The following is a 22,189-nucleotide window of genomic DNA, read 5'->3' on the forward strand; positions in this document are numbered from 1 at the left end:
CTATACACTGAGCGCTTCAGAGCATTTTTTAGTAAACGAACTATAATATGGTCAGAGATTGTGCCGAGAGCGGTATGGCGAGGTGCGCGAGACAGTGCAGCCATCGAACGGACAAGGCGGCTAATAAATATTCGGATGGCAAGATTTTTAAAGGAAAGAGGTGGTGTAGTGATAAGACACCGAGAACTGGAAGGAGATAAAGCTGGCCTCATATGGCCCGACGGTGTTCATTTAACGGATATTGGACTGGACATATTCCTGTCAGGACTCCAGGACGGAGTGGAGCAAGCGTTAATGATGATGGGTGGGAGTCGGAGTCCTGCATACGAGTATGCAGGATCCTCCGTGGCCTGAAATAGATAGGACATGTTGGAAAGTTACTCTTGTTGGCCAACTTTGCCAGTGTGGAGACACAGGGCATGCTGCAACAAGAGGAATTATTTTTGGAAATAAAATGCCTTTCTAATGGAATGAGTTAAAGAGTTAATAAAGCTGTGACTAGTGTTGAGCATTCCGATACTGAAATATCGGGTATTGGCCGATATTCGCGGTATCGGAATTCCGATACTTAATTCCGATACTTTTGCAATATCGTATACCGGAATCGGAAGTTCCCATAATGCAATGAGCCATTTTCATTTTATTCAGCCAATGAGGATCCTAAGAAGTGTGGGCACATCCTGTTAGGCATGTAGGCATCTTAACTAATGGCATGGCTGTGATTGGCTGCTGAAATGATGTCATGATGCACTATAAAAGCCGCCGCTGCCATTTTGAGCTCACTCTGCTGTGAATTCAGTTAGGGATAGGACGCTGTTGTTCTGAGGGACAGTTTTAGCTACCTATTTGGTCTATTCTGCTTTACCCAAGCTACTTTATAAATCGCTGTGCCTTGCAGTGCTAGTGCACAGTTCTCTGTGCTGTTCACCGCTTTCTGCAAGGTCTCTGTGTGTGAGTGCAGCTCACGCTGTAGTGTGTGCTTCAGCCACGTCTGGTTGTAGTGCACTCAGTGTGTGTCACTGCCTCATACATTGTCCTTTTTTGCCAATTCATAATTTTTCCTGATATCTCCTATTAGTGTGGTGGTTCCATCCGTATTCAGCTAAATTGGTTCCAAACACACTATATAGGAGTAGATAGAGAAATTTTTTTGGTCTTGCAGCGCTAGTGCACAGTGCTCTGCATCTGTACTGTTCACCGCTGTCTGCAAGGTCTGGTGTGTGAGTGCAGCTCACCCTGTAGTGTGTGCTTCAACCACGTCTGGTTGTAGTGCACTCAGTGTGTGTCACTGCCTCATACATTGTCCTTTTTTGCCAATTCATAATTTTTCCTGATTTCTCCTATTAGTGTGGTGGTTCCATCCGTATTCAGCTAAATTGGTTCCAAACACACTATATAGGAGTAGTTAGAGGAGCCTTTCTGCAGCATTGGGCCCTGCAGCCCCAGCCAGATTAGTATTAGCCTATTTTTTGCAGCCTCATCTATTGCCTTGTAGGTTACCTTCCTACATTGTAATAGCTACAAAAAGTTTGTGATACTATCGTTATTACATCTTTGGGCACATCCAGTGTCTTTTTGTGACAAAAAAAACCTAAATAAAGTTCACCAAACACTCCTCTTTACAGTTGTGTAGGCCACATTAGCTCATATTAAAGTCTAGTCCACACTTTATAAAATTAGTGTTTCTTATACCTGTTAGCAGCTGTTCAGGAATAAGCACACTAAGCCCTTAGTACTTTTCTGCCTATCTTTATCAGTCTACCAAGATGAAGAAGGCAGGGAGTAAGGCATGTGGTCGTGGGCGTGGGCGTGGGCGTGGAGTTTCTGCAGGGAGAGGACGTGAGGATTCTGTGCCTGCAGGGAGAGGACGTGGGGATTCTGTGCCTGCTGCGGGCACCAGTGACTCAGCATCCCCCAGTTTTACCAGGGAACAGTCCTTTATGCGCAGCTTTGTAGGAGCTAGCCGTACCCCACTGCTGCGCGAGGACCAAATTGAAGCTGTTGTCAGATGGATGGCAGCTAACACATCGACTTCAATTAGTTCCAGATCCTCTCAGGTCCTGAGCACTGAAGAGCACCCATCTGTCTCTTCACCACCTGCCAAATTGCCCAGGCAGTTAGAGAGCCCTGGACAGGAGCCATCTCTACTTCTGTTCTCTGAATCTCTTGGCTTGGAAAGAGGGGGCCAGCCAAGCAGAATTCGAGAATTTGAAGAAGAGGTAGTATGCAGTGATGCGCAACCGTTTTGTCTCTCTGAATCTGAAGAGGCGGGTGGGCCAGTGCCTATGGTCAGCAGCACACCTCAGTACGCATCTGATGATGAGACTCAGGTGCCACTTTCTGGTGCGTACTGTGCTGTCGAGACTACCCAGGAGAAGCAGTTGTTTGAAGAGGGTGGCGTAGACGATGAGGTCCTTGACCCATCATGGCGTGAGGGACAGGAAGGTGGTGGGAGCAGCTCTGAGGAAGAGATTCCCCGAACAGCCCAAAAAGGAGGGAGAGGGAGGGGGCAGACTTGGTTGCCTGTAGCCTCCACTTCGGCACCCATTAGTAGCTTGGCTCTTCCAAAATCCAAAGCGGGCGCTCCCAAGACTTGCAGTGCCTGGTCCTTTTTTGACACAGTTGCAGATGACATTTGCTTTGTCAAATGCAAGCTGTGTAATCAGAAGGTGAAAAGAGGGAAAAGTGTCAGCAACCTCAATACCACAAATATGTGGAAACATGTGCGGACCAAGGACGTGGTGGAGTTACAAAAACACACTGAAGACCTAGGCCAACCTACAGCGCCACCTACCACCTCTTCAGCTCGTGTTGTAGCCTCTTCCTCCAGCTCACACACAGCTGGTTCGGCTTCCTCACAGGATCGCCATGGAAGAATCTCTGGCACTGTTGTACAGAGACACAGTGTAATTCCACCCACAGCACCACTTTCCCAGTCATCCTCACACTCCCAGGCCAGTCTACAGCCATCGTTAGCACAGGCATGGGAGAAAAGGCGCCCATACTCGGCAAACCACCCCCGAGCACAGGCTCTGAATGCTGGCATTGCTAAACTACTGGCCCTTGAAATGCTATCATTCAGGCTAGTGGAGACTGACACATTCCGTAACTTTATGGCATTGGCAGTCCCACAATACAACGTGCCCAGCCGATTTTATTTCAGCAGGCAAGCCGTCCCTGCCCTGCAACATCATGTGGAGGGGAAAATTAAACATGCGCTACAAAACGCCGTCAGTAGCAAGGTCCACCTGACCACCGATGCGTGGACCAGTAAGCATGGACAGGAACGATACCTTTCCCTCACTGCCCATTGGGTAAATGTTGTGGAGCCGGGTACAGATCTTGAGAGTGGCGCTGTACGTGTTCTGCCAACTCCAAGGATTGCAGGAATCCAGTCTGTACACATTGACTCCTCCTCATACTCCAGTTCCTCTGAATCAGTGCTGCAGGAGCCGTCACGGTCTACCTCCACATCGACCCGTGAACGGTTACCTGTTATGGTGACCAATATGAGCACAGCCGTGGCCAAACGTCAACAGGCCGTATTAAAATTAATTTCTTTGGGAAATCGAAGCCACACAGCGCAGGAGCTCTGGAATGCCATCAAGCAGCAGAGCGACGTGTGGTTTGTGCCAGCGAATCTCCAGCCAGGCATGGTAGTGTGTGACAATGGCCGAAATCTGGTGGCAGCTCTGGGCCTAGGCAACCTCACTCACATCCCATGTCTGGCACATGTGCTCAACTTGGTCGTGCAGAGTTTTTTGAGGGACTATCCGGATCTTGATGCACTGCTTCACAAGGTCCGCATAGAGTGCGCTCACTTGCGGCGTTCCAGCAATGCAAGATCACGCATTGCAGCTCTGCAGCGCCGATTACGTCTTCCGGAACATCGCATCATATGTGACCTACCCACCAGGTGGAATTCAACGTTACATATGTTGGAGAGGTTGTGTGAGCAGCAGGCAGCAGTAATGGAGTACCAGCTGCAGCAGGCGCAAACAAGTCGCAGTGCGCGCCATTCACACTTCACCACCACTGAGTGGGCCTCTATGAAGGACATTTGCCACGTTTTGCGTGCCTTCGATTATTCCACGCGGATGGCGAGTGCAGATGATGCACTAGTCAGCATGACTATCCCCCTTATCTGCCTGCTTGAAAAAACACTGCAAGCACTAAGGGACGAGGTTTTGGAAGAGGTGGAGGATGAGGAGTCACAAATGCCATCTGCTTCTCTACAGTCTGCGCAACGTGGTTCCTCACAAAGGCCTAGGCAGGGGACACTTTGTGAGGAGGATGAGGAGGAGTCAATGGATGAGGAAGACATCTGTCCAGAGGAGGGAGGTACACAATGCTCTAGTAGTCAGTATCTAGAGCAGGGGTCTCAAACTCGGCTGGGTATATGGGCCGCACATGGAAAAAATTTGAATTTGGGGGGCCGCATTCTTTGTTCAATGTGACATTTTTAGTGATACCATTTTTTTTGTATACACCTTTTGAACATTTTTTCCGTGTTTATTTTTTTATGGCTTGGGTCGTTATGGATGTGGCGATAATAAACGTGCACTTTTTTGTGTTTACTTTAGTTTACATATAAAACAGCATTTTTAGTGCACAATATTTTTCATGCTTTATTTTTATTTTTTTGATTTTTACAATTTTGTTTCCCCCAATTGGCCACATTCAGTAATATTGTCTTACAATTAGCATCATATAGTAATAATGGCAAACATCTTGTAGTAATGTTCTCCATCCAAGTCCCCATCTTGTACTAATGTTCCCCATCCAGGTCCCCATCCTGTGGCTATGTGCCCCATCCAGGTCCCCATCTTGTGGCTATGTGCCCCATCCAGGTCCCCATCTTGTGGCTATGTGCCCCATCCAGGTCCCCTCTTGTGGCTATGTGGCTATGTGCCCCATCCAGGTCCCCATCCTGTGGCTATGTGCCCCATCCAGGTCCCCTCTTGTGGCTATGTGCCCCATCCAGGTCCCCATCCTGTGGCTATGTGCCCCATCCAGGTCCCCTCTTGTGGCTATGTGCCCCCTGTGCTGTTCTTCACACACACACATAAAAAAAAAAAAAAGATGATTCTCACCTGTCCTCCGTTCCCTCGGCGGCCTTCCTGCAGATGTGGCCCGCAGGCACCACAGAGTCCGACCCCTTGACGATCCCGACCTGGTCCAGGAGGAGCCGCCGACAGCAGCGCTGCATTGCCGCACAGAGACTGTCTCCCAGCACAGAATTTTCAATGTCAGCCGTCGGCCAATCAGAGGCCAGCAGCTGACATCTGCATATGGCAATGACGTCATACTCGCTGCGCCGACACGCAGATATCAGCTGCTGGCCTCTGATTGGCCGGCGGCTGGCATTGGAAATGCAGTGCTGGGAGACAGTCTCTGTGCGGCAATGCAGCGCTGCTGTCGGCGGCTCCTCCTGGACCTGGTCGGGATCATCAAGGGGTCTGTGCCTGCGGGCCGCATAAAGCAGCCTCAGGGGCCGCATGCGGCCCGCGGGCCGCGTGTTTGAGACCCCTGATCTAGAGCGAGGGTGGGGTGATGCAGAGCAGGCAGAGATCACGCCTCAAGCAGGGGACAGCGTTTCTTGGCCAGTTGCCAGTCTGCAGCACATGGTTGATTTCATGCTGCAGTGCCTGAGAAACGACCGCCGCATCGCCCACATTCTCAACACGGCTGATTATTGGGTGTCCACCCTCCTAGATCCTCGCTACCGGGACAACTTACAAAGCCTCATAACACCGTTGAACCGGGAGCGTAAAATGCGGGAGTACCAAGACGCACTGGTGCATTCCATCATGTTCTCCATTCCAACCGAGAGCAGTGCTGCTAGTGCTTTACAAAGCAGCTCAGTGCGTCGAGGCAGTGGAGGAAGCTCTGCACAAAGAGGGAGCAGAAGCAGCGCCTCAGCACAAGGCAAGACCAGTATGGCCGAAATGTGGCAAAGTTTTGTGTCCCCGCCGCCACAAATGTCTACACCATCACAGACGGCTCCAGTCAGCAGGAGGCAACGTTTCCGTCAGATGGTGACAGACTACATGTCTTGCCCTCTTAGTATACTCCCAGACGGCTCTTCTCCCTTCAAGTTTTGGGTCTGTAAGCTGGATACATGGCCAGAGCTTAGTCAGTATGCATTGGAGGTGCTAGCTTGCCCTGCTGCTAGTGTATTATCGGAACGCGTCTTTAGTGCCGCAGGTGGTGTACTAACAGACCGTCGCATGCGACTATCCTCCGATAACGTTGACTGGCTTACTTTTCTCAAAATGAACAAGGCCTGGATCTCTCATGAATTTGCCAGTCCTCTTCCAGAATAAATAATTGGTTGGCAACAGTATCCAGGTCTCCTGTTGTGTTCATGTTTCTACCACCTGAACTGTAATCCCTGAGCTCCAACACCGCCAGTTGGCGCTTGGAAGTGCCGTCTGCACAGTCAACACTTGCTGCCGTGTTATTGGGGTTCAGTAACGTCAGCTGTTCCCCTGCTGTGCGGACGGCAATTTCTCCTGCTCTGTCCACATTCTCACTACTACAGATTTTAAAGTTGCTCCAATTACACCTCTGACTCCTCTGTTTTCAGTATTATCCCTGAGCTCCAACACCGCCAGTTGGCGCTCGGAAGTGCCGTCTGCACAGTCAACACTTGCTGCCGTGTTATTGGGGTTCAGTAACGTCAGCTGTTCCCCTGCTGTGCGGACGGCAATTTCTCCTGCTCTGTCCACATTCTCACTACTACAGATTTTAAAGTTGCTCCAATTACACCTCTGGCTCCTCTGTTTTCAGTATTATCCCTGAGCTCCAACACCGCCAGTTGGCGCTCGGAAGTGCCGTCTGCACAGTCAGCACTTGCTGCCGTGTTATTGGGGTTCAGTAACGTCAGCTGTTCCCCTGCTGTGCGGACGACAATTTCTCCTGCTCTGTCCAAATTCTCACTACTACAGATTTTAAAGTTGCTCCAATTACACCTCTGGCTCCTCTGTTTTCAGTATTATCCCTGAGCTCCAACACCGCCAGTTGGCGCTCGGAAGTGCCGTCTGCACAGTCAACACTTGCTGCCGTGTTATTGGGGTTCAGTAACGTCAGCTGTTCCCCTGCTGTGCGGACGGCAATTTCTCCTGCTCTGTCCACATTCTCACTACTACAGATTTTAAAGTTGCTCCAATTACACCTCTGGCTCCTCTGTTTTCAGTATTATCCCTGAGCTCCAACACCACCAGTTGGCGCTCGGAAGTGCCGTCTGCACAGTCAACACTTGCTGCCGTGTTATTGGGGTTCAGTAACGTCAGCTGATCCCCAGCTGTGTGTCCGGCAAATTCTCCTGCTTTGTCCACATCCACTGTACTACGGATTTAAAACCTCCTCCAAATACACCTCTGGCTCCTCTGTTTTTAGTATTTACCCTGGGCTCCAATACCGCTAGTTGCTGCTCAGAAGTGCCGTCTGCACAGTCAACGCTTGCTCCAGTGTTATTGGGGTTCAGTAACGTCAGCTGATCCCCAGCTGTGTGTCCGGCAAATTCTCCTGCTTTGTCCACATCCACTGTACTACGGATTTAAAACCTCCTCCAAATACACCTCTGGCTCCTCTGTTTTTAGTATTTACCCTGGGCTCCAATACCGCTAGTTGCTGCTCAGAAGTGCCGTCTGCACAGTCAACGCTTGCTCCAGTGTTATTGGGGTTCAGTAACGTCAGCTGATCCCCAGCTGTGTGTCCGGCAAATTCTCCTGCTTTGTCCACATCCACTGTACTACGGATTTAAAACTTGCTCCAATTACACCTCTGGCTCCACTCTGTTTTTAGTATTTACCCTGGGTTCCAGCACCGCCAGCTGGTTCTCGGTAGTTCCATTTGCTCTTGTACCTTCTACTACCCATCCGGGTTCCAGTACCGTCAGCTGGTTCTCGGCAGTGACTTTGGCACGGGTACTCCCTCCTGCCCAGCCTGGTTCCAGCACGCCAGCTGTTTCCGGGTAGTGTCAACGTCACTTTGCCTCCAATGCGTTGTCCTGTCGTGTTGCGGTCGGGTTAGCCGACTCTATGGTGCCTGCAGTTTAGGTGACTCCTATGTGGGCTGCGGGATCTGGCAATGAAGGCTGGTTCCATAGTGCCAATAGGACAAGCACCCCCTGTAGGACTGTGGGTTTTGGTAACTGCGGCCGGCTTGCGGCCTTGAACTTTTTTTTACATGGGTACCTTCTGCTACCCATCCGGGTTCCAGTACCGTCAGCTGGTTCTCGGCAGTGCCTTTGGATTAGGTGCCTCCTTCTCGGTATCCAAGTTCCACCAACGTCTGCTGGTCCTTGGTAGTGCTTTCTGGCACAGGTACCTCCTGCTTAGTAACCGAGTTCCAGTACCGTCAGCTGGTCTTCGGCAGTTCCATTGGCTCTTGTACCTTCTGCTACCCATCCGGGTTCCAGTACCGTCAGCTGGTCCTCGGTAGTTCCATTTGCTCTTGTACCTTCTACTACCCATCCGGGTTCCAGTACCGTCAGCTGGTTCTCGGCAGTGACTTTGGCACGGGTACTCCCTCCTGCCCAGCCTGGTTCCAGCACGCCAGCTGTTTCCGGGTAGTGTCAACGTCATTTTGCCTCCAATGCGTTGTCCTGTCGTGTTGCGGTCGGGTTAGCCGACTCTATGGTGCCTGCAGTTTAGGTGACTCCTATGTGGGCTGCGGGATCTGGCAATGAAGGCTGGTTCCATAGTGCCAATAGGACAAGCACCCCCTGTAGGACTGTGGGTTTTGGTAACTGCGGCCGGCTCGCGGCCTTGAACTTTTTTTTACATGGGTACCTTCTGCTACCCATCCGGGTTCCAGTACCGTCAGCTGGTTCTCGGCAGTGCCTTTGGATTAGGTGCCTCCTTCTCGGTATCCAAGTTCCACCAACGTCTGCTGGTCCTTGGTAGTGCTTTCTGGCACAGGTACCTCCTGTTTAGTAACCGAGTTCCAGTACCGTCAGCTGGTCTTCGGTAGTTCCATTGGCTCTTGTACCTTCTGCTACCCATCCGGGTTCCAGTACCGTCAGCTGGTCCTCGGTAGTTCCTCAGCTTTCTTGTACCTTCTGCTACATTTCCAAGTTCAAGCTTTTTGAAATGGTTCTTGGTAATCACTCTAGATCTCCCTGACGAGGACCCTGAAGACGAGGACCCTGAAGACCAACCCTAAGAAGACGAGGACCCCGAAGACGACGACCCTGAAGACGAGGACCCTGAAGACCACCCCGAAGAAGACGAGGACCCTGAAGACCACCCCGAAGAAGACGAGGACCCCGAAGACGAGGACCCAGAAGACCAACCCGAAGAAGACGAGGACCCCGAAGACGAGGACCCCCGAAGACGACAACCCTGAAGACCACCCCGAAGAAGACCAAGAAGATGACCCTGCAGAAGTTGACCAAGAGGACAAAGAAGAGAAGACAAGCACCAAGATACAGAAGAACAAGAGACAGAAAACCAAGAAGCAGAAATACAAGAAGCTGCAGAACAAAAAGCGGAAGAACATTAAGCATAAGACTAAAAATCAGAGCAAAAGATAATATCTAAATTATAAGCAGAAGATGACTAAGCAGTGTATGGGGGTGAGTCCGTTCCTCCTCGTGGTGCCCCTGGAAAAGACCTGCTGCTGCAGGCCAAACTGAACGCGGACAAATCCTGTTGTAAATCTTTTGTGACGGGCAGAACGAAGGGTGTAATGTCCAACCTTTTATAGATAACAACTACAGGAATGCCTGCCACAAATAAGAATATGATGAAGAAGAAGAAGATGAAGAAGATGAAGAAGTAGAATATGAAGAATGTAAAAAAAAAGAATAATACGAAGAAGGTGAAGAAGAAGAAAATGAAGAAGGTGAAGAAGAAGTGGATGAAAAAGATGCTGAGGATGATGAAGGAGAAAGTGTGGGAGAAGTAAAAAAGAAGGTGAAGAGCATGGAAGTAGTGAAACATAAATATCTGACAAAATATAAAAATACTTAACATAGTCAATATTTCCGTAACTCAGAACGTCTTAAAAAAAAATATTAATTCCTGCTATTCCATTTGATTGGGCTAAACCTCTATGCCTTTATTGTCTCCCCCACCTCCCCCAATACATTCTACATTATTCTTAGTTGTTTTCCTCCATGTAGAATTAACCTACAAGGAAAGAAAGGGTTTATTTTCATTCCGATATTTCTGTCCCATTGACTTGCATTGGTTTCCGGTATCGGAATCGGCGATATCCGATACTTTTTCGGTATCGGTCCGATCCAATCCGATCCGATATTTCCCGATATCGGAAGGTATCGCTCAACACTAGCTGTGACTGATCCTCACCCATCCAGTTGTAAGAGTTACATTATTGTATTGTTAAGGAAGGGGTGGCGGTAGGGGGGCTGAGCGTCGGGGTTTCGTTGGGGGTCCCCACAGTCTAATTTTTTCACCTCGTATCACATCAGGTACATGTCAGGCAGGTCTTACAGATACTCAAAGATAATACATTTCTCTGGTTTGACAAATAATTTATGTTCTCCATCAGGAGGTCCCTTTTTTGGGTTATTTCTTATCATTCACTGTTTTTGCATGGATCTGGCAAAAGTCCGGACGGTACTGGATTGGTATAATATTCAGGACTTAAAGGCATTACAAATTTTTTTGGGTTTTGCCAGCTGCTACTGTAAGTTCATCAAAAACTTTTTGGTAGTGGCCAAACCTCTGATGGACGATTTTGCCAAATAATAAACTCTTCATTTTTTTTTTTCTATTTTTCTTTCCATTCTTGTAGCTAAACACAATCCAGCTAAGTTTTAAAATTGAAATGAAGCCCCTGTACCCTCCTCTCTAGGTGCTTCTGTACCAACTCCTCCCTGGTCCAGGACAGTCTCTGTATCACGGCCTCCATCAATAACCTATTGACACATGATTGTGGCAGCCCTCATGTGCTGGTATATCACGCTGCCAATAGAAATGGGAAGCGGCACAGAAATCACAAAATAAAGGCAGTGTTTGTGGTAATGCAAGAATCCAACAAGCAGAGTAGTCCACACGTCGTACAACAGCCCAACATGGATGATGAAAAGCAGTGACCAGCCCAGGGGATGGGGATGACTCGGTACCCTGGCCTTTGCCTGGCCTTGGGGATGTCGCGGTGGTCGGCTCCCAGGCCCGTACCCTGGGGTCACTCTTTAAAAGGGTGGTTGTTTGTTAATTTTATGAACGTTCGTGACGCCACCTGTGGTTTCTGATGATAATCACCAGCGCTGCAGCAGTCCACTGAGGCCGGTGATAAGGTTGCTCGATGGTATAGCTCCCCACAGGCGGAGCTAGGCCTCAGGGCAGCGTATGCAAGGGGAATGCAGGACAGGCGAGACCCAGCCGGGTCAGAGCAAGAACGGGGACGGACACGGTAGTCACTTCAGTACCTTTTACTGATGGAAAGTCAGGCACATCCCGGAGCACTGTAGGGTGAAGGGTGCATATCAGGATCCTCCCCCATGAGCGGGTGTAGGGCTTCCTGTTTCTTGCCTCTGCGTAGTAAGTTTCTGACCTGCCTGGAGCTAGGCCTAACTTTGTCTCTGTCTTGCGCTGGCTGACCTTGTGGTAGGGCCTTTTCTTGGAGTACACGCTCCTCAGCTTGCGGGGCCTATGTGTCTCCCGGCTCTGTTACATATCAGCACTCTAGCGATCCTGGGACCTGTAGTTCTCCAGGGATTCCGGTTATGCCTTACTGGGTCGTAGAGATCCCGCTAAGCTTCGGACCTGGTGTCCGGTAAATTCTTCGGGGTGAGCTAATTAAGCTCCTCTGCCCCCTATGTACTCACTCTCCACTCACCTTTGGTCCCGCTCGGGCCCTCACTAGGCAACACACACTGCAGCCGGGACACTGCTCTTCTTCGCCGCTCTCAGAGCGTCGGCACACTCCTAGCTCTCTATCCTGAGCTGAGTTCTAGTCTGGAATCACTCTACAGACTGTACTGAACTCTTTCTGCAGGAACTCCTAGGCTCTGGCTCGACTGCACTGAGTCCTTCTGTGTCTGAGCAGGAAACTGCTGAATCACTTTCTGGGCTGCCTGGCTCCACCTTCCCTTTATATATCCCTAGCGGGCTCCCTCTGGTGGTCTGAGGTGGAAGGTGGAGGTGTGTGAATGCTTATGAGGGCGTCTTGTGGAGGAATCCATCAATGCACACTTCTAGGATCTGTGATACCAAGCTCAGCTGGGCGTCACAGCAGCGAACGTCGCGTCTTCAGGCGTCTGTGTAAGAACATCACATTTTTGTTTTCCTCCCTGAATAAGCACCAAATGGAATAGCTGAATGCCAGGATACAGAGACCGGCGGGGGGCAGGGAGGCGCTGTCCGCTGGATTTTGTGCTGGTTTCACAAGCGGTCACCCTGCAGTTTTCTCTGAATTTGCTGTGGAGACTTTTCACAACACATCTAATAATTGTGAACCTTCCACCTCACATGTTTATTATCTTGTCAGCTGGGCGGAATGAAAGCCGGACAAGAATGATCCTTATTACATATAATGGCTGCATTGAGCGATGGGGAAAAGCCGCAGAGGACTGAGAGCAGGAGGGCAGAGGGGTTTCCTCTTCCTCATAGGAGAAAGTCTACAGGGACCAGTACAGAAGCCAGTGAGAAAGGGAGACAAGGGCTGAGCCACTTACACAGACAGAAAGCTGAGGAGAGGAGGACATGTTATTACTCCAGGATCCGCTCCATTCCTTCCCTATGTGGCATTCAAGCCCTGAGCTCGGCTTTTCTGGAGCCCCATAGAGAATGAATGGAGCTGCAGTTGATCCCTGACTTTCCACTCCTTCCCGATCAGACAATGGTTCGCAGCGGTCAGACCCCACAATCAGTAAGTGATTACCGAGCCTGTGGATAAGTGATAACTTGTTTTCTTCAGACATCCCCTTTAAGCAATGGAGCATGCCAGCAGAGAAGGTGAGAGAAGGCGCTGGTTACAGGGGAGACTTTACCTCTGGAGGCCGCATATAGGACATGTGAGGGGCGGACACTTCCCGTATTCATCATTACTGAGCCCCCGCTCTGTACGGCTCTTATCTGAGCTGCAGGAGACACAGCAGTTACTAATCAGCCGCTCTCCGTTCACTTGCAGCCGTCCGAGCTCTGCTGTGCCTGTTAGGGGTGAAGTTCGGGTCCTAGGAGGCATCGTCTATGCAGCCTGCACAGCAGATCACAGTCCGGGCACCACGTCTCCGGGTTAATCTCCACCTTTTGAGTTACTTCTTGTGCAGTAGCCCCATGCAAGTTGCTCTGCTCTCCTCGGCCAGCTCCTGCTGAAGACTGAGCTCCTCTGCCCAATCTAGGAGCTCAATAATAACCTGCTATCTTATTACGGTATTAGTCTTCTTTCCTATTGCTACTAATACTACCCTATACCTAGAGTGTTGATCCAAAAGAAGGCAAAAACCTCAGGACACCTTCAGCCAATTTGTGTCACAGCGGAAAAATTCCTTCTTGACCCCGAGAAAAGGCGATCAGTCCTAGAACCTTGGATCACACTGCTATTCTACCTACTACTATTACTACTGTTATTTTATTACTTTCTTACTATTATCACTAGTATTATTACTCAAATTACACTAATACTGATATACTGCCACTATATTACTACTATCCTGCTATTATTACTTTGGTGGATTTATACTTACCAGCCGGTATTGCTGTATGATGTTATCGGCAGAGAGGTCCCAGCAGGATGGTCCACATGATGTTCCTCTTTCCTCTCAAATACCGGTTGATGTAATGGCGGACTTTGTTCTGGTTCTGCTTCTTCCTTTTTGTTGTAGGATCGATTGTTGTCTTTTCTGGCCTTTGGCCATCCCTTTCCCCCTAGGGATCTTAAGGTGCAGTTCTGTCCTCTTCGGTCTCCTCTTCGGTTTCCTCTTCGGTGGGTCTCCTCTTCGGTGGTTCTCCTCTTCGGTGGGTCTCCTCTTCGGTGGGTCTCCTCTTCGGAGGGTCTCCTCTTCGGTAGGTCTCCTCTTGGGTCTCCTCTTCGGTGGGTCTCCTCTTCGGTGGGGTCTCCTCTTCGGTGGGTCTCCTCTTCGGTGGAGTCTCCTCTTCGGTGGAGTCTCCTCTTCGGTGGGGTCTCCTCTTCGGTGGGGTCTCCTCTTCGGTGGGTCTCCTCTTCGGTGGGTCTCCTCTCGCCCTGTACCTGTATACCTGCCCTGTGTGCTGCACAAAAGTATATAACAAAGTGTGTGTGTACACAGATATCTATCTCCTGAATGGAATTACTGCTAGATCTTCTGTACATAGAAATATGAGGTTCTTAGCGCACATTTTGAGCAAATTGTGCGAGCCCATCTGCCAACGTCAAGGCGACCTCTTCAGATGGGTCCCTACACTAACACTACACTAACTTAGTAACTGGGACTATTTTTTTTTATTATTACCACCATTTTTACTATTTATTATTTTTGCATTAATCCAATTAATTATAACTGTTATAAAACTAATTAAAAAAAATAAATTCTAATTTTTTTATTAATCTTGTGATTCTAATAATGGTATTACTAAAATCCCTATGCCTAAAGCTGTTGATCCAGAAGAAGGCAAAAACCCCAGAACACCTAACGCCAATTTGTGTCACGGGAAAAATTCCTTCTTGACCCCGGGAAAAGGCGATCAGTCCTAGGACCCTGGATCAAACCTAATAATGTTATTACAAGTTAAATATTACACTAATTATTGTACTACTGGAGTTATTTTAATTTGTTTGTATAAATCTAACTATTTGATATGGTTATTATTAACATTGTGCTATCTTATTACGGTATTATTCTTCTTTCCTATTGCTACTAATACTACCCTATACCTAGAGTGTTGATCCAAAAGAAGGCAAAAACCTCAGGACACCTTCAGCCAATTTGTGTCACAGCGGAAAAATTCCTTCTTGACCCCGAGAAAAGGCGATCAGTCCTAGAACCCTGGATCACACTGCTATTCTACCTACTACTATTACTACTGTTATTTTATTACTTTCTTACTATTATCACTAGTATTATTACTCAAATTACACTAATACTGACATACTGCCACTATATTACTACTATCCTGCTATAATTACTTTGTTGGATTTATACTTACCAGCCGGTATTGCCGTATGATGTTATCGGCAGAGAGGTCCCAGCAGGATGGTCCACATGATGTTCCTCTTTCCTCTCAAATACCGGTTGATGTAATGGCGGACTTTGTTCTGGTTCTGCTTCTTCCTTTTTGTTGTAGGATCGATTGATGTCTTTTCTGGCCTTGGGCCATCCCTTTCCCCCTAGGGATCTTAAGGTGCAGGTCTGTCCTCTTCGGTCTCCTCTTAGGTTTCCTCTTCGGTGGGTCTCCCCTTCGGTCTCCTCTTCGGTGGTTCTCCTCTTCGGTGGGGCTCCTCTTCGGTGGGGCTCCTCTTCGGTGGGTCTCCTCTTGGGTTTCCTCTTCGGTGGGTCTCCTCTTCGGTGGGTCTGCTCTTCGGTGGGTCTCCTCTTCGGTAGGTCTCCTCTTGGGTCTCCTCTTCGGTGGGTCTCCTCTTCGGTGGGTCTCCTCTTCGGTGGGTCTCCTCTTCGGTGGGCCTCCTCTTCGGTCTCCTTTGTGGGTCTCCTCTTCGGTGGGTCTCCTCTTCGGTGGGGTCTCCTCTTCGGTGGGGTCTCCTCTTCGGTGGGTCTCTTCTTGGGTCTCCTCTTCGATGGGGTCTCCTCTCCGGTGGGTCTCCTCTTCGGTGGGGTCTCCTCTTCGGTGGGGTCTCCCCTTCGGTGGGTCTCCTCTTGGGTCTCCTCTTCGGTGGGTCTCCTCTTCAGTGGGGTCTCCTCTTCGGTGGGTCTCCTCTTCGGTGGGGTCTCCTCTTCGGTGGGTCTCCTCTTCGGTGGGGTCTCCTCTTCGGTGGGGTCTCCTCTTCGGTGGGTCTCCTCTTGGGTCTCCTCTTTGGTGGGATCTCCTCATCGGTGGGGTCTCCTCTTCGGTGGGTCTCCTCTTGGGTCTCCTCTTCGGTGGGTCTCCTCTTGGGTATCCTCTTTGGTGGGTCTCCTCTTGGGTCTCCTCTTCGGTGGGTCTCCTCTTGGGTTTCCTCTTCGGTGGGTCTCCTCTTCGGTGGGGTCTCCTCTTCGGTGGGGTCTCCTCTTGGGTCTCCTCTTCAGTGGGTCTCCTCTTGGGTATCCTCTTTGGTGGGCCTCCTCTTGGGTCTCCACTTCGGTGGGGTCTCCTCTTCGGTGGGGTCTCCCCTTCGGTGGGTCTCCTCTTGGGTCTCCTCTTCGGTGGGGTCTCCTCTTCGGTGGGTCTCCTCTTCGGTGGGGTCTCCTCTTCGGTGGGGTCTCCTCTTCGGTGGGGTCTCCTCTTCGGTGGGTCTCCTCTTCGGTGGGGTCTCCTCTTCGGTGGGGTCTCCTCTTCGGTGGGTCTCCTCTTGGGTCTCCTCTTCGGTGGGGTCTCCTCTTCGGTGGGTCTCCTCTTCGGTGGGGTCTCCTCTTCGGTGGGGTCTCCTCTTCGTTGAGGTCTCCTCTTGGGTCTCCTCTTCGGTGGGGTCTCCTCTTCGGTGGGGTCTCCTCTTGGGTCTCCTCTTTGGTGGGGTCTCCTCTTCGGTGGGTCTCCTCTTCGGTGGGGTCTCCTCTTCGGTTGGGTCTCCTCTTGGGTCTCCTCTTCGGTGGGGCTTCCTCTTCGGTGGGTCTCCTCTTCGGTGGGGTCTCCTCTTCGGTGGGGTCTCCTTTTGGGTCTCCTCTTCGGTTGGGTCTCCTCTTGGGTCTCCTCTTCGGTGTGGCTTCCTCTTCGGTGGGTCTCCTCTTCGGTGGGGTCTCCTCTTCGGTGGGTCTCCTCTTCGGTGGGTCTCCTCTTCGGTGGGGTCTCCTCTTCGGTGGAGTCTCCTTTTGGGTCTCCTCTTCGGTGGGGTCTCCTCTTGGGTCTCCTCTTCGGTGGGGTCTCCTCTTCGGTGGGGTCTCCTCTTTGGTGGGTCTCCTCTTTGGTGGGTCTCCTCTTCGGTGGGGTCTCCTCTTGGGTCTCCTCTTCGGTGGGGTCTCCTCTTCGGTGGGGTCTCCTCTTCGGTGGGGTCTCCTCTTGGGTCTCCTCTTCGGTGGGGTCTCCTCTTCAGTGGGTCTCCTCTTCGGTGGGGTCTCCTCTTGGGTCTCCTCTTCGGTGGGGTCTCCTCTTCGGTGGGGTCTCCTCTTCGGTGGGTCTCCTCTTCGGTGGGGTCTTCTCTTCGGTGGGGTCTCCTCTTCGGTGGGGTCTCCTCCTGGGTCTCCTCTTCGGTGGGGTCTCCTCTTCGGTGGGGTCTCCTCTTCGGTGGTTCTCCTCTTCGGTGGGGTCTCTTCTTCGGTGGGGTTTCCTCTTCGGTGGGGTCTCCTCTTGGGTCTCCTCTTCGGTGGGTCTCCTCTTCGGTGGGGTCTCCTCTTCGGTGGGTCTCCTCTTCGGTGGGGTCTCCTCTTCGGTGGGTCTCCTCTTCGGTGGGGTCTCCTCTTCGGTGGGGTCTCCTCTTGGGTCTCCTCTTCGGTGGGGTCTCCTCTTCAGTGGATCTCCTCTTCGGTGGGGTCTCCTCTTCGGTGGGGTCTCCTCTTGGGTGGGGTCTCCTCTTGGGTGGGTCTCCTCTTGGGTGGGGTCTCCTCTTGGGTGGGGTCTCCTCTTGGGTCTCCTCTTCGGTGGGTCTCCTCTTCGGTGGGTCTCCTCTTCGGTGGGGTTTCCTCTTGGGTGGGGTCTCCTCTTCGGTGGGGTCTCCTCTTCGGTGGGTCTCCTCTTGGGTCTCCTCTTCGGTGGGTCTCCTCTTGGGTCTCCTCTTGGGTGGGTCTCCTCTTGGGTGGGTCTCCTCTTGGGTGGGGTCTCCTCTTGGGTCTCCTCTTCGGTGGGTCTCCTCTTCGGTGGGTCTCCTCTTCAGTGGGGTCTCCTCTTCGGTGGGGTCTCCTCTTGGGTCTCCTCTTCGGTGGGTCTCCTCTTCGGTGGGGTCTCCTCTTCGGTTTGGTCTCCTCTTCGGTGGGGTCTCCTCTTCGGTGGGGTCTCCTCTTCGGTGGGTCTCCTCTTGGGTCTCCTCTTCGGTGGGTCTCCTCTTGGGTCTCCTCTTTGGTGGGTCTCCTCTTCGGTGGGGTCTCCTCTTCGGTGGGGTCTCCTCTTCGGTTTGGTCTCCTCTTCGGTGGGTCTCCTCTTCGGTGGGGTCTCCTCTTCGGTGGGGTCTCCTCTTCGGGTGGGTCTCCTCTTGGGTGGGTCTCCTCTTGGGTGGGGTCTCCTCTTGGGTGGTGTCTCCTCTTCTCAGGAAACACAACCAGATATTAGGAGCAATCCTCAACTGACAGAGTGCTACTACTGACCACCGCGCTGCCCTCATCCCTCTAAGAAAGTGTTTTTTCCTGTTTTACACAGAATGCAGACTACTGTGCAGCAACCTATACTCCCGAGGGGCCGCAGGAAACTGGAGTGAATAATGTCCTCCTCTTCCTTTAAATTACGCTTATGCCATGTTCTCACTGGTGCTATTGGCTTCCATTGGAGATTTAAGCTTTTTGGTATTTTTGATGCTGTATAGTTAGTCACAAAATTACCTGAGATGTAATAAATAGCATTAAAGCTGCAGTAATTTTTTTATATACACTGCTCAAAAAAATAAAGGGAACACTTAAACAACAGAATATAACTCCAAGTAAATCAAACTTCTCTGAAATCAAACTGTCCACTTAGGAAACAACACTGATTAACAATCAATTTCACATGCTGTTGTGCAAATGGAATAGACAATAGATGGAAATTATTGGCAATTATCAAGACACCCTCAATAAAGGAGTGGTTCTGCAGGTGGGGATCACAGACCACATCTCAGTACCAGTGCTTTCTGGCTGATGTTTTGGTCACTTTTCAATGTTGGTTGTGCTTTCACACTCATGGTAGCATGAGACGGACTCTACAACCCACAGAAGATGCTTAGGTAGTGCAGTTCATCCAGGATGGCACATCAGTGAGAGCTGTGGCAAGGAGGTTTGCTGTGTCTGTCAGTGTAGTGTCCAGAGGCTGGAGACGCTACCAGGAGACAGGCCAGTACACCAGGAGAGATGGAGTGGGCCTTAGGAGGGCAACAACCCAGCAGCAGGACCGCTACCTCCGCTTTTGTGCAAGAAGCAACAGGAGGAGCACTGCCAGAGCCCTGCAAAATGACCTCCAGCAGGCCACAAATGTGCATGTCTGCACAAACGGTTAGAACTGACTCCATGAGGGTGGTATGAGGGCCCGACGTCCACAGATGGGGGTTGTGCTCACAGCCTAACACTGTGCAGGATGCTTGGCATTTGCCACAGAACACCAGAATTGGCAAACTCGCCACTGGAAGGCAGGTTCACACTGAGCACATGTGACAGACGTGACAGTGTCTGGAGACACCGTGGAGAGCGATCTGCTGCCTGCAACATCCTTCAGCACGACCGGTTTGGCAGTGGGTCAGTAATGGTGTGGGGTGGCATTTCTTTGAAGGGCCGCACAGCCCTCCATGTGCTTGCCAGAGGTAGCCTGACTGCCATTAGGTACCGAGATAAGATGCTCAGGCCCCTTGTGAGACAATATGCTGGTGCAGTGGGCCCTGGGTTCCTCCTAATGCAGGACAATGCCAGACCTCATGTGGCTGGAGTGTGTCAGCAGTTCCTGCAAGATGAAGTCTTTGAAGCTATGGACTGGCCCGCCTGTTCCCCAGATCTGAGTCCGATTGAGCACATCTGGGACATCATGTCTCGCTCCATCCACCAACATCACATTGCACCACAGACTGTCCAGGAGTTGGCGGATGCTTTAGTCCAGGTCTGGGAGGAGATCCCACAGGACACCATCCGCAACCTCATCAGGAGCATGCCCAGGTGGTGTAGGGAGGTCATACAGGCACGTGGAGGCCACACAATACTGAGCCTCATTTTGACTTGTTTTAAGGACATTACATCAATGTTGGATCAGCCTGTAGTGTGTTTTTTCACTTTAATTTTGGGGGTGACTCCAAATCCAGGCCTCCATTGGTTAATAAATTTGATTTCCATGGATGACTTTTGTGTGATTTTGTTGTCAGCACATTCAACTTTGTACAGAACAAAGTATTCAATGAGAATATTTAATTCATTCAGATCTAGGATGTGTTATTTGAGTGTTCCCTTTATTTTTTTGAGCAGTGTATTTTAACCCAGCTAAAAAGTGAACTGGCCCCCTCCTGGGGGGAAACTTGAAAAAATGTCTGAAGTCAGATCAAGTCCATTCTCTTCCTTCAGCTTGGCTCCGCTGGGCGCAGTTCTTCTTTAGCAAATGTTCATACAAAATCATCAATGGAAATAAAATTTATTAACCAATGGAGGCCTGGATTTGGAGTCACCCCCAAAATTAAATTGGAAAAACACACTACAGGCTGATCCAACTTTGATGTAATGTACTTAAAACAAGTCAAAATGAGGCTGACACACTCCAGCCACATGAGGTCTGGCATTGTTCTGCATTAGGATGAACCCAGTGCCAACCGCTCCAGCATATGGTCTCACAAGGGGTCTGAGGATCTCATCTCTGTACCTAATGGCAGTCAGGCTACCTCTGGCGAGCACATGGAGGGCTTTGCAGCCCTCCAAAGAAATTCCACCCCACACTATTAGTGACCCACTGCCAAACCGGTCATGCTGAAGGATGTTGCAGGCAGCAGATCGTTCTCCACGGCGTCTCCAGACTCTGTCACGTCTGTCACATGTGCTCAGTGTGACCCTGCTTTCATCTGTGAAGAGCACAGGGAGCCAGTGGCGACTTTGCCAATCCTGGTGTTCTGTGGCAAATGCCAAACGTCCTGCACGGTGTTGGATTGTGAGCACAACCTCCATGTGTGGACGTCGGGCCCTCATACCACCCTCATGGAGTCGGTTTCTAACCATTTGTGCAGACATATGCTCATTTGTGGCCTGCTGAAGGTCATTTTGCAGGGCTCTGGCAGTGCTCCTCCTGTTCCTCCTTGCACAAAGGCGGGGGTAGCGGTCCTGCTGCTGGGTTGTTGCCATCCTACGGCCCCCTCCACGTCTCCTGGTGTACTGGCCTGTCTCCTGGTAGCGCCTCCAGCCTCTGGACACTACGCTGACAGACACAGCAAACCTCCTTGCCACAGCTCGCATTGATGTGCCATCCTGGATGAGCTGCACTACCTGAGCAACTTCTGTGGGTTGTAGAGTCCTTCTCATGCTACCACGAGTGTGAAAGCACAACCACCATTCAAAAGTGACCAAAACATCAGCCAGAAAGCACTGGTACTGAGATGTGGTCTGTGGTCCCCACCTGCAGAACCACTCCTTTATTGAGGGTGTCTTGATAATTGCCAATAATTTCCATCTATTGTCTATTCCATTTGCACAACAGCATGTGAAATTGATTGTCAATCAGTGTTGTTTCCTAAGTGGACAGTTTGATTTCACAGAAGTTTGATTTACTTGGAGTTATATTCTGTTGTTTAAGTGTTCCCTTTATTTTTTTGAGCAGTGTGTATTTTCTTATGTCCATGTATTTATTACTAAAAGTAATTTTTTACATTTAGATTTCATTTTTCACTGGTTATTACAGACTTATTGTTTCCCTGCACATTCAAGTTTCATGTTTTCTTTGCGCATAGATCAGTTAAAAGGCACTCAGGAAAAAAAACAGATGAAAGATCTACAAACTCTCCCTTAAGACTGCCAGAAGGAGCTCACTGATAGATTCTCAGTTAGCTAATTTTGCAGCCAGGAATAGACAGTGCAGCACAGATGCTACAGAAGGCAACATTTTTAATGAAACTCAATAACGGAAATCAATTTTAGCCCCAAATACTTGCATTAAAGTAAAAAAAACAAATGGCCCCAAAGCAGGACAACCGCTTTAACTCCTTACCAACATCTGCCGTACGTGTCTGGTATAAGTCAGTAGCGGGTGTACAGTCATGGCCAAAAGTATTGAGAATGAGACAAATAGTAATTTTTCCAAAGTTTACTGCTTCATTTTTTGTAATGGCAATTTGCATATACTCCTGAATGTCAAAGAGTGATCAGCTTAACAGCAATTACTGTACTTGCAAAGTCAATATTTGCCCAGAAAATGAACTTTAACCCCCAAGACACATTTCAACATCATAGCAGTCCTGCCTTAAAAGGAGCAGCTAACATCGTTTTAGTGATTGATCCATTAACACAGGTGTGGGTGTTGATGAGGACAGGGCTGGCGATCAATCAGTCATGATTAAGTAAGAATGA

The sequence above is a fragment of the Phyllobates terribilis genome, unplaced genomic scaffold, assembly GCF_046119375.1.
Source record: "Phyllobates terribilis strain yellow unplaced genomic scaffold, ASM4611937v1 Scaffold_27__1_contigs__length_16484149, whole genome shotgun sequence".
In the NCBI taxonomy this organism is placed as follows: domain Eukaryota; kingdom Metazoa; phylum Chordata; class Amphibia; order Anura; family Dendrobatidae; genus Phyllobates; species Phyllobates terribilis.